Below are 12,440 nucleotides of genomic sequence, written 5' to 3' on the forward strand. Positions count from 1 at the left end.
TAGAGGTACTCACTATAAATTAGCCTCACTGAATTGAGGCACTGTTCAAAGTATTCCTTTTGGAATGCTATGTGCAGCACCTTCCAGACATCTTCACATTCATACACAAAGAAGTCACAGGATACGATTCCCAGCACACCCATCTTCACCTGAATTTGTCTAAATTATGCTGTTTGGGGTTCTCCTTGCTGAAAGCATTTGAAACCTTCTGAGGGCACTTTATCTCAAACATGCTTCTTTTTCCTGTGCAGCAAGCACATTCAAAATTCACAATACCATCAGGGATGACAATACCATCATTCACAATACCATCAACCGACAACGGGAAATTCTTTGCTCAATACGAATCTACTCTGCCTCAAAATGACAGTGTGTCCATCTGCAGTCATTACTGATATATACCTTCTCCTTGCTTCGCTTTCTTTTTCACTTCCCTCCTTCATGGCCTTTCTCTGGAATTTTGAACTTTTCACAACTGCCTTCATTATTGCTGACAAGTCGTGGGGCCGTGGCTCTGATTTGAGCTTGTGTGCTTTTGTTTTAAAGATGTGACAAATTGTGCTGGTGGCAATGCCTTTCCGATAGCTGTGCCAATTGTCACTAGCAGATTGGGACAAAGTTAGCCTTTCTATTTCGCTAACTGTGCTGTCATTAAATGCTTCACATGCTTCTTCGAAGAAGGAATAGAAATTTGGCTTTTCTGACTTTCTTAAAAGCTCAAGCATTGAGCAGGGCTTGGCTCTTTCATCAGGTCTGGTGTCGTCGGTGTGCTTGTTGGGTGTGGAGAGCCCTGTGGATGGAGCAGTGCACATCCTTTGTCACGAAAAGTTGAGTCAAACACCATATGTGTGGCTTTCAATCAATACGCATGCACCCTAAAAACGCAGCATTATTTGAACATCGATAAATAGCTTAGCGTCAGATGCGTGTGAAGGTCGGAATTTTAAAATGAATGAATGAAGTTCTTCTGCTTACTAACTATGTTATTAGAAAACATCTACTATAATTTGCAGGAACCAGATTTTCGAACAAAATACCACGTAAACAAAAGAAAGAAATTTTAAGAGGCAGTAAGGATACTTGCTCCAAAAATAGGGATAAACTATAACTTTTCCACATTCTTTTGCTGCGTTCTCTGTTCACGTTTCATTTGACTCAGACACTCGTAATATCATTTGCATGTAAGGCACGATGTTCTGGATCTGTATTTTAGTACAGTATAGATGCTATGTATTTAATGTATATAACAACATCTGTGTTACAGAATGTTATCATGAGTGTCTGTTTTTCTTTATGCATTACTTGATTTAAATTCACAATTCCATTGTCCTTTTTTTCTCATTCAAGAAAAGAGACAAATGTAGCGTAATGTAATGTTTGCTTTCTAAACACAACTTGTTCTTCTGATTACATATTTTACTGTTTAGTTTAGGATCCCCACTAGCATCACCATCGTCAGACTGAGTGCGTCCACTGCAGGGCAAGCACCTGTCCCACGTTTCGCCAAACAACCTGGTCCTTTGCTTGTTGTGGCCACGTTATCCCCGTTAACTTTTTGATCTCGTCTAACCACCCAACTTTGTCTCCCCCTCGTGCACTTGCCCTCTTGGAATTCAGTCTGTTACTTTTAATGACCAACGGTTATCTTGTCTATGTGCTACATGCCCTTCTCATTTCTTCTTGATTTCGATTAAGATGTCCTTAACACCTGTTTGTCCCCCGACATAATCCTGTTCTGCTCTTTTCTTGTTCCTTAAGGTTGCACCTATCATTTTCCTTTCCATAGCTCACTGCAACATCCTAAATTTAAGTTGAACCCTAGTCAAAAGCCTCCATGTTTCTGCTCCATAGGCATATATCATGTAGCGAACAAAAGGAAGTTTTAATAAAGAAAGGTGTCTGCACCTTGTCTTGGCTTCTTTGTCACATGCAATTCTGCTGAGCAAGCGTATGGTAGGCCACGCATCAGCCTTTTAAGAACTCCTTCCTGTGGCCGAGAAAGCCCAGGTTCCTGAAACTAGATAATTGTACCCAGTAAATTCACATGATTTTAACGCTATTGTCTTGGCTTAAAAGATTGATTACTTGATTGTAACTTTAGCTTACCAAAATAAATAGAGCAAGTGTGTTAGGTATGTCGGAGCAAAGTATCGAATAAGATGAGGATGACAGAGAGCTGAGATAGTTGGTAGGTATTCATTCTAAGAGACCGGGCATGGCAAACATGGACACAAGAAAGACGACAGGACACCGTAAATGGCGTTTGTGGTGTCTTATCTTCTTTCTTGTGGCCATGTTTGTACGCCCAGTCTTTTAGAATATATTGAATGATTTTGATTCATGGCAATTGAAATATTTAAAAGAAAAAACCATGTGGAATCTGGACCACTCATTTCAAAAGTTAAGTTTTTTGTGGGCAAGCAAGCGTATGCCATTTTTATGAAAATTTTTAAAACAAGCTAAATTATCTTTAAACCTGGCAAATTGTTCATTATCAAATAATAAAAAAAGAGCAATCATTTTACATGTTGGTGTGTTCATGTGCATGGGTGAAACAAGCTAAAACATTTCTTGCTATGCAACATTGTCTTGACTGCATAGTAAAGATGTACGAAAAGTTGCTGCACTTAATTACAAAAGTGACCCCTTATTTTGAACTGATTGGGATCAGTTGAGCAGCTGACAATAAGCAATAAAATATGTCAACACATGCCTTTTGTGGCAACCCGCATCCTCTGCTTACATCTATTTGCATTTTGCACCCTGAAGTCACTCAAGCCCTTCTTCTGTCATCACCGTTATTAACTATAGTATAAGAAAAGAATCTGTTAATAACATTAGGTATAACGCTATGTTTGGGCAGTGAAGTCGATGTACATACCTTGGGCAGTTGAGTTATGAGGGTAGGCCCATACTTCTGTTTTACAGTGTATCTTGCGTTCTGTCCCCATGACTGGGGCAAGTCACTTGATGATAGAAGCGATAATTGCCTCACTTTGTTTATGTGCAACAGCACAGCAACGCAGTCCTTGCACTTGTGAGATGTGCTGAAAGGAAAAGTATGCAGAGTATTGTTCAGTCTACTTTTGATATTTACTAGGTGCCACTGATTCAAAAAACTCACAGGGTCCCTATGCATTCGACTAGATGAATCATGGGCAAAAGGCACCTTTTTTTAAACGTGAAGCATTTCTTGGCGAACTTCTGCAACTTTCGGCGTATGTATCTATATCTAGCCGCCTACGACATTGTGCTCTCGGGCCTATTTCGTTAATGGGACCTACACCGAAATTGCTATGGCATGACATGTCTGTACAACGAACATTAATCGCAGGTCATAACGTGAAAACCATGACATGCATGTCGTGAACGGCATGATTCACACGGTCTTGGTGCTCTTGCGACTGTTTCTTTCACTAGATGTATGTACACCAAAATTTGTATGGCGTGACAAGAGAGTGTGACGTACATAACTGACAGGTCCTAACTTGGAAACCATGACATGCATGTCATGTACACCATGACTTACATGACATGGTCTCGGGGCACTCGCGGCCGTTTGATGTAGTGAGTATATACCAAAATTGATATGACGAACATAAATAAGAGCTCGTAACGTGAAAATCATGACATGCACGTCATGTGCGGCGTGACTTACATGCCACACTCATGTTGTGCTCTCGGCCGGTTCTCTAGCTCGATATACACGAAAATTAGTATGGCACAACGTGACTGTATGACGAACATAAATGACAGGTGGTAACATGAAAGCCATGACATGCATGTCATGTACGGCGTGATTTACATGATACTGTCACGTGGTCGTGACGTCGACGAAGACAGCAGTCGGCGTTTGCAGGATGAAACTGTTTATTTGGCCGAACTTGTGGCCAGAAAATCAGAACTAGAACTACAGCAATACACGCTGTACAATGATAGCGGCGAACAGGGCGTCGTCCGTCGATCAACTGACTAGCGGTGAAGCGCGTCGGCACTTAAACATGTGCCATCGAATATTCCAGCGTTATCGCTGGCTGTCGCGCAAATTCTAGAATAAGCTCGAGTGTGCGCGTCTTGCGCGCAATCTTAACAAAACGATCTACAATGGTCGCGACGGTTCTCGAACAATGAGGCGCGGTTCGCGCTGAGCGTTGCTGACAGTCTGTGGCCGAAAACCGAATACACCAAAAGTGATAAAGAAAGGCACGTGGCAATGCCCCCCTCTGAAAAAGCATCGTCCCGATGCTTAGAACAGAGCAGGCTAATGCGCGCAACAATAAATAACAAGAATAAAGCAACAAAGTACCATAGACAATAAGAACAAGAAAGAAAGCACAATAATAAAGCAAAATGACAGTCGTCAGCTTCGCTAACGCGCGTAATATGGTTTGAGGCGCACGACATGGACGACTTCAGGTCGTGCACGGCGCCGTTGAGAGTTAGTAATGCCGTCAGGGACAACCTCGTAGTCGAGTGCGCCGAGGCGTCGAAGTACCCTGTACGGTCCGAAGTATCGTCGAAGAAGCTTCTCACTGAATCCCCGTCGGCGTATTGGCGTCCATACCCATACACGGTCACCGGGTTGGTATTCCATGTGGCGTCGTCGAAGGTTGTAGCGGCGGCTGTCAGTCTTCTGCTGGTTCTTGATCCGTAGGCGGGCGAGCTGTCGTGCTTCTTCGGCGCGCTGTAGGTAGGTGGTCACGTCGATGTTTTCCTCGTCGGTCACGTTTGGTAGCATGGCGTCGAGCGTCGTTGCCGGGCTCCGTCCGTAGACCAACTTGTATGGCGTCATCTGCGTCGTTTCCTGTACGGCCGTGTTGTACGCGAAGGTCACGTACGGAAGGACGGCGTCCCACGTCTTGTGCTCAACGTCGACGTATGTACATGGCCAGCATGTCGGCGATGGTCTTATTTAGGCGCTCGGTGAGGCCCTTGGTCAGAGGGTGGTTGGCAGTGGTCCGGCGGTGGCTTGTCTGGCTGTACCTCAAGATCGCCTGAGTTAGTTCCGCAGTAAACGCCGTACCTCTGTCGGTGATCAGGACCTCTGGGGCGCCATCACGCAGAACGATGTCTTCAACGAAGAACTTCGCTACCTCGGCGGCACTGCCTTTAGGTAGGGCCCTTGTTTCGGCGTAACGGGTCAGGTAGTCGGTAGCTACGATGATCCACTTATTACCACTAGTCGACGTTGGGAACGGTCCCAGGAGGTCACTCCCGATCTGCTGGAACGGTCGCCGAGGTGGCTCGATCGGCTGAAGAAAGCCCGCTGGTCTTGTTGGCGGTGTCTTGCGTCGCTGACAGTCTCGGCATGTCCTTACGTAGCGAGTGACGTCGGCGGCAAGGTGCGGCCAGTAGTACTTTTCCTGTATTCTTGCCAGCGTTCGGGAAACACCGAGGTGTCCTGTGGTCGGGTCGTCGTGCAGGGCCTGGAGGACTTCTGGCCGCAATCCTGAAGGCACCACGAGAAGGTACTTGGCTCGATTCGGTGAGAAGTTCTTCTTTCGAAGAATTCCGTTGCCTAAGAAAAACGACGGCAGTGCTCGCTTGAACACTTTCGGAACGACGGCGTTCTTGCCCTCGAGGTATTCCATAAGGCCTCTGAGTTCCGGGTCGGATCGCTGTTGTTCAGCGAAGTCGTCGGCACTTATGGTTCCCAAGAAGTAGTCATCGTCCTGGTCGTCTTGCGGCGGCGGTTCCACGGGGGCACGAGACAGGCAGTCGGCGTCAGAGTGTTTTCTTCCGGACTTGTAAACGACGGTAATGTCCAATTCTTGAAGTCTCAAGCTCCATCGTACGAGACGACCTGAAGGGTCCTTCAAGTTAGCTAGCCAACACAGGGCGTGGTGGTCGCTCACAACTTTGAAGGGCCTGCCGTAAAGGTAGGGGCGAAACTTTGATGTAGCCCAAATTATGGCAAGGCACTCCTTTTCTGTCGTAGAATAGTTTGCTTCCGCCTTTGATAGCGACCGGCTAGCATAGCTGATTACCCTTTCCACTCCGTCAGTCCTCTGCACAAGAACGGCGCCGAGTCCTACATTGCTTGCGTCGGTGTGCACTTCCGTTTGGGCGTATTCGTCGAAATGCGCGAGTAACGGAGGCGTCTGCAGGCGTCGTTTTAGTTCTTGAAATGCTTCCCGCTGCGGCGTTTCCCACTTGAACTCGACGTCGGTCTTGGTAAGGTTAGTAAGTGGCTCGGCGATGCGGGCAAAGTTTTTGACGAACCGCCTGTAATAGGCGCACAGGCCGAGAAATCGACGCACGGCCTTCTTGTCGGTAGGCGGCGGGAATGTAGCGATGGCGACTGTCTTCTGGGGGTCAGGGCGTACTCCGGACTTGCTTATCACGTGTCCCAAGAACAAAAGCTCCTCGTACGCAAAGCGACACTTTTCTGGCTTCAGGGTGAGTCCGGAGCTCTTTATTGCTTGAAGTACAGCTTCAAGCCGCCGTAGGTGTTCGTCGAAGTTTGAGGCAAACACGACGACGTCGTCCAAGTACACGAGGCAAGTCTGCCACTTCAAGCCAGCCAGCACTGTATCCATGACACGTTGGAAAGTTGCGGGTGCCGAGCAAAGACCAAAGGGCATGACCTTGAACTCGAACAGGCCGTCTGGTGTTATGAAGGCAGTCTTTTCTCGGTCTCTCTCGTCTACTTCGATTTGCCAGTAGCCGGTCTTGAGGTCCATCGACGAAAAGTACTTGGCGTTATGGAGTCGATCTAGGGCGTCGTCTATCCGTGGGAGAGGGTACACGTCCTTCTTCGTGACCTTGTTCAGGCGACGATAGTCGACGCAAAAACGTAGGGTTCCATCCTTCTTCCTCACTAACACCACAGGTGACGCCCACGGACTCTTGGACGGCTGGATGATGTCGTCGCGTAGCATTTCGTCGACCTGTTTCTTGATGGCCTCGCGTTCTCGCGTCGAAACTCGGTACGGGCTCTGACGGATTGGTCGGGCACTTTCTTCTGTTATGATGCGATGTTTCGCGACTGGGGTCTGTCGAATTCTTGACGACGACGAGAAGCAGCCCTTGAATTGTAGGAGCAGGGCTTTTAGCTGGTCTTGCTTGTGCTTCGGGAGGCTCGGGTGGACGTCGAAATCGGGTTGGTTTCGTCGATCCGTCAAAGCAGGTTCAGTAGCATCGAAGAGGGCGAAAGAACTGCTGGCATCCACGAATTCGTGGATGTAGGCGACCGTCGTACCAATGTTGAGGTGCCTATATTCGTGGCTGAAGTTTGTCAGCACTACCTTAGCTTTGCCATCACGCAGCTCGGCTATGCCTCTTGCGACGCAAATCTGACGGTTCAGAAGTAGGTGCTGATCGCCCTCGATGACACATTCAAGGTCTGCGGGTTCTTGAGTTCCGACGGAAATGATGACGCTGGAGAGAGGCGGAATGGTGACGTGCTCTTCTATCACATTCAACACGGGGTTTCCTGGCGTCGTGTGTGGCGGCAGCGCTTTTTCTGAGGTTAGTGTTATTGACTCAGATCTCATATCGATGACGGCGCCGTGGTGGCTCAGGAAGTCCATCCCAAGTATCGCATCCCTGGAGCAATGCTGTAAGATTACAAAGCTCGCAGGATAAGTCCGGTTATTGATGGTGACTCTTGCGGTGCAGACTCCAGCCGGAGTTATTAGATGGCCCCCAGCGGTCCGGATTTCGGGCCCTTGCCAAGTGGTCCTAACTTTCTTCAATCTTTTGGCGAATGGTCCACTGACGACGGAATAGTCGGCTCCAGTGTCGACGAGAGCGGTGACGTTGTGGCCGTCGAATAGTACGTCGAGGTCGCTAATCCGTCGTCTTGCGTTGCGGTTAAATCGCGGCCTCGGGTCACGGCTAGGTCGGCTTGTCCCGCTGCTTGTACGTCGCGTCGACAGGTCTTCTTGAGGGACCGAGGTTTCGTCGTCAGGGCTTCGTCTGCTTCGCGTCGTGTTCGGCAGGTCTCGTCGCGTAGACGTCGTCGGCGGCCGCAGAGGATCTTCGGCATTTCGTCGTACAGCAACCGCACCTCCATCGGTTGCTGCCCTTAGTTTCCCGGATACGGGCTAGGCGACCGGCCCCGGTTTGGGCCAGTGTGCTGCCGACGGTGCGGTGACATGTAGCGGCCGGGCGACGGCGAGCGGGAAGTTCGTCGTTCTTGCCACTGTGTTCCGGTCAGCTAGTCGTCGATGTCGCGAGGCCGTTCGCCTGGCTGCGGGCGCAGCGCGTTGACGGCGAATCCGCGTAGCCCCATCTGTCGGTACTGGCAGCGGCGGTACGTGTGGCCGGCCTCCCCGCAGTGATAGCAGAGCGGGCGGTTGTCAGGGGCGCGCCAAACGTCGGTCTTTCGGGGGGTGTAGCTTTGGCCTACAGGCGGGCGGGATGGCGTCGGAGGTGGCGGCGGGGTCTGGCGACGGAACTGCGATGGCGCGGGGCGTTGGTGATAGCCCGGAGTGGCGACAGCATGGCGTGCAACGGCAGCATAGCTCATGGCTTCCGGCGCAGGTGGCGGCGGTGCAGCAACTCCCAGCGAATGCTGAATTTCCTCGCGAACGACGTCGGCTATGGAATGCACTTGGGGTTGCGATGCAGGAAACATCTTTTGGAGCTCTTCGCGCACGACCGCCGTTATCGTCTCACGCAAGTCGTCGGAGCCCAGCGCATGTGCTTCCCCGTAGTTCGTCGTCGGCATACGGCGGTTGTATTGCCTCGTACGCATTTCTAGGGCCTTTTCAATCGTTGTGGCCTCCGAACTGAACTCCGCGACTGTCTTGGGCGGGTTGCGTACAAGTCCGGCAAAGAGCTCTTGCTTCACTCCCCGCATCAGGAAACGAAGCTTTTTTTCTTCGGACATAGCCGGGTCCGCGTGCCGGAACAGTCGGGTCATTTCTTCGGTGTAAATCCCGATGCTTTCATTCGGGAGCTGTACACGGGTCTCCAACAGCGTTTCGGCTTTTTCCTTGCGGACGACGCTGCTGAAGGTGTCCAAAAATGCGGTGCGAAAAAGGTCCCAGTTCGTCAGCGTGGCTTCTCTGTTCTCGAACCATGTCCGAGCGGTGTCTTCTAGCGCAAAATACACGTGCCGTAGTTTGTCTTCACTTGTCCAATTGTTGAAAACGGCGACCCGGTCGTACCTTTCCAGCCAGCTCTCTGGATCTTCGAGCGACGACCCGTGGAAGGTTGGCGGCTCCCGGGGCTGATGCAGCCGGATCGATGTTGGAGCTACTGGGTCGGTCATCGTTACAGTCGAGGTCACGGCGTTAGGTTGCCTGGCGTTGCCGGGAAGAGGTCCGTACTCTGGCTTGAGTCCTAGCTGCCGGCGGCTAGTTCGACGATCCGGGTTTTCTTTGCCGTCGTCCTCCTCGCGGCTTGGGCTTGGGTCAGCGCTTCGCGGGGGCGTCCGGATCATGGAAGCAGCAGCACCTCCACCAGATGTCACGTGGTCGTGACGTCGACGAAGACAGCAGTCGGCGTTTGCAGGATGAAACTGTTTATTTGGCCGAACTTGTGGCCAGAAAATGAGAACTAGAACTACAGCAATACACGCTGTACAATGATAGCGGCGAACAGGGCGTCGTCCGTCGATCAACTGACTAGCGGTGAAGCGCGTCGGCACTTAAACATGTGCCATCGAATATTCCAGCGTTATCGCTGGCTGTCGTGCAAATTCTAGAATAAGCTCGAGTGTGCGCGTCTTGCGCGCAATCTTAACAAAACGATCTACAATGGTCGCGACGGTTCTCGAACAATGAGGCGCGGTTCGCGCTGAGCGTTGCTGACAGTCTTTGTGGCCGAAAACCGAATACACGAAAAGTGATAAAGAAAGGCACGTGGCAATACTGTCTCGGTGCGCTTCCAGCTGTTTTGTTAACAAGATATACACAAAAACTGGTATGGCATGACATGAGTGCGTGACGAACATGAATGGCAGGTCATGCATTGTATATACCAAAATGTAAGTTTCAGTAGCATGATATATGCCAGATAGTACATGCATGCATGCATGACAAACATGCGATTGTGAACTACATATCATGACGTGAATGACTTCATTTACCTGAGAGACAAACAAGGCGATGTATGGAGCTTCTAGCTGTCTGCTTCGCGTTACGTTGATTCCAACAGTGCGTGGGATCTGCCGTTTTCTTTTCTTCAATCATTGTATTGACCCCACCCCCTCCCTCTGAAAGCTATCTGCCCCTAACGTGGTTTTGCACTGCCTCCAGGGTCGGAGCCATCGCAAGCTTTCTGCACCTCGCCTAGTTCAGCATTGCCTCCGTGATGGGCCTGCCGATGTCGGAGGCAGTGCAAAGCGGCGATGTCGTGATGGCGTCATGTGATTGCAAGCTTTCTGCACCTCGCCTAGTTCAGCACTGCCGCCGTGATCGGCGCACCGATCTCGGAGGCAGTGCAAAGCGGCAATGTCGTGATGGCGTCATCGCATGACATCACGTGACGTCCCGAAATTTGAGGCGCTGTATGGCTTAATGATGACGTCATGTGATTGCAAGTTTCTACAGCTCACCTGGTTATGCACTGCCTATCGGTCCCCGATCACGGAGGCAGTGCTAGGCGGCGTTGTCATATGATGGCGTCATGATGTGTCACAGAATTTTGCTACCTGTGAAGTCATGTGGTGACGTCATCAGGTGATGATGATTTTTTAATCATTGATGTTGACGCTGCCAAAGGTCAATTTTCGAGTTTGATGAGGCATCTAAGGCTTTAACCTCAATAATGTGAAGTAAGGGGTTAGCAGAGCGCGATTCGGAAAGTCAGCTTAGCATATATTGTAAACAAATCGCGATACATGCCGCGACCAGCTACATCCCAACACCTTGACGATTATACGGGCACTTTGCGATCAGGGCCGATACGGATAGCATTTCTTTACATATGTCAACAATGGTCGCTGCTGCGCGGTCCAAACTTAACCGGTTCGAGTTTGGCACAGACGTCAGAAAGACCGAAATGCGTAGACCGCGAACGATTGGTTTCCGATTGGGCCTGATTACTATTAAGAGTGGCCGTGTAGCAGAACCTGATCCGCATCGGCTCTGATCGCGATAAAAAGTGGCCATGTGGCACTGGTACTACTTACCCTGCAGGGCATGTGCAGTTCAATTCTGCTGTCTTCGCATCGCTGGCCAATTTCAGGTCGACTCGATGAGGATCCTTCGTTAGCCCGGAAGATTGCAGAACGAACGCTATTATGTGCAGCGGACCGTCAGAGGAGCACGTGGACGCGGCCGCGCTACATTCAGTAATATGGCCCGCTGCTACGACCTGGTCGCCTTCAACGAGGCATCTGACACCGTCCCCAATATGGTTCAGAATGGTGCTCAAAGGCAAGGGCACTGAAAACAAAAGAGAACGCATATTAGCCTCAGAACACGTTAAAACGCGACAAGCGCCTTTTGCGCGGTCCCATCAAGCAAATGTTTTCCGCATCGATGGATTTGCGAACTATACATCGATGAATTTACGAACATGTTACGAATTTCCGTTGCAAAAAGCAAAGAATAAGATGTTGACAGGTTACTCACCGTCAACCAAACCGTCGTCGTCAACTTCCATCGTGAGTTTGTGAAGTAGAAACACCGCATACAATGCTGCTAAAGCAGCGACGGCTGACCGGCATCCACACTTCGGTGTTTCGTTCGTTCGCCGCTAGGCGCCGACTCTGTTCGAGATCGAGCTACAGGTGACAGCACCATCACCGCGCAAGTGTGAATAGGCTGTTCTCGGCGCGTACACAAACGCACACAACAGCGCTTCGTTATGAGCGATCTGACCCGATTTCCGGCAAACAAAATGCGTTCACTGTAGCTTTCTGGCAATATGTACGCTCTTCATTCCCGAATTAATGCATGAAGCGCGCCGAACGTTACTATTACTTGTGAGAGAAGCGCATTCTGCCAACGAATGGGTTGCTCGCCTTTGGAACAGGCGGCGTTTTCGCAATGAATGACGTTTTCTAGTTGTTTTATTACTACTACGGCATAAGTGCCCCGCCACGGTGGTCTAGTGGTTATGGCACTCGACTGCTGACCCGAAGGTCGCGGGATCGAAACGCAGCGGCTGCATTTTCGATAGAGGCGAGAAATGTTTGAGGCTCGTGTGCTTAGATGTAGGTGCACGTTACAGAACCCCAGGTAGTCGAAATTTCCGGAGCCCTCCACTATGGCGTCCCTAATAATCATATCGCGGCTTTGGGACGTTAAACCCAAGATAATATTACATTATGATCATTACTACGGCATAAATCAAAAGTACGCCGTTTTGGGTCATTTTGACCACCAGGGCTCTTTAACGCGCACCTTAATCGAAGTACACGGGTGTCTTTATATACATTTCGCCACAAGTTATAATTGCGCAAGGACTCAGTTTTGCGATTTCCGTGTCATTCCATTTTCTGTTCTGTTTAGGGGACAAGTTAAGTACTGAAGTGTCAGACC

Source organism: Rhipicephalus sanguineus, chromosome 2 (genome assembly GCF_013339695.2).
Source record: "Rhipicephalus sanguineus isolate Rsan-2018 chromosome 2, BIME_Rsan_1.4, whole genome shotgun sequence".
Taxonomy (NCBI): domain Eukaryota; kingdom Metazoa; phylum Arthropoda; class Arachnida; order Ixodida; family Ixodidae; genus Rhipicephalus; species Rhipicephalus sanguineus.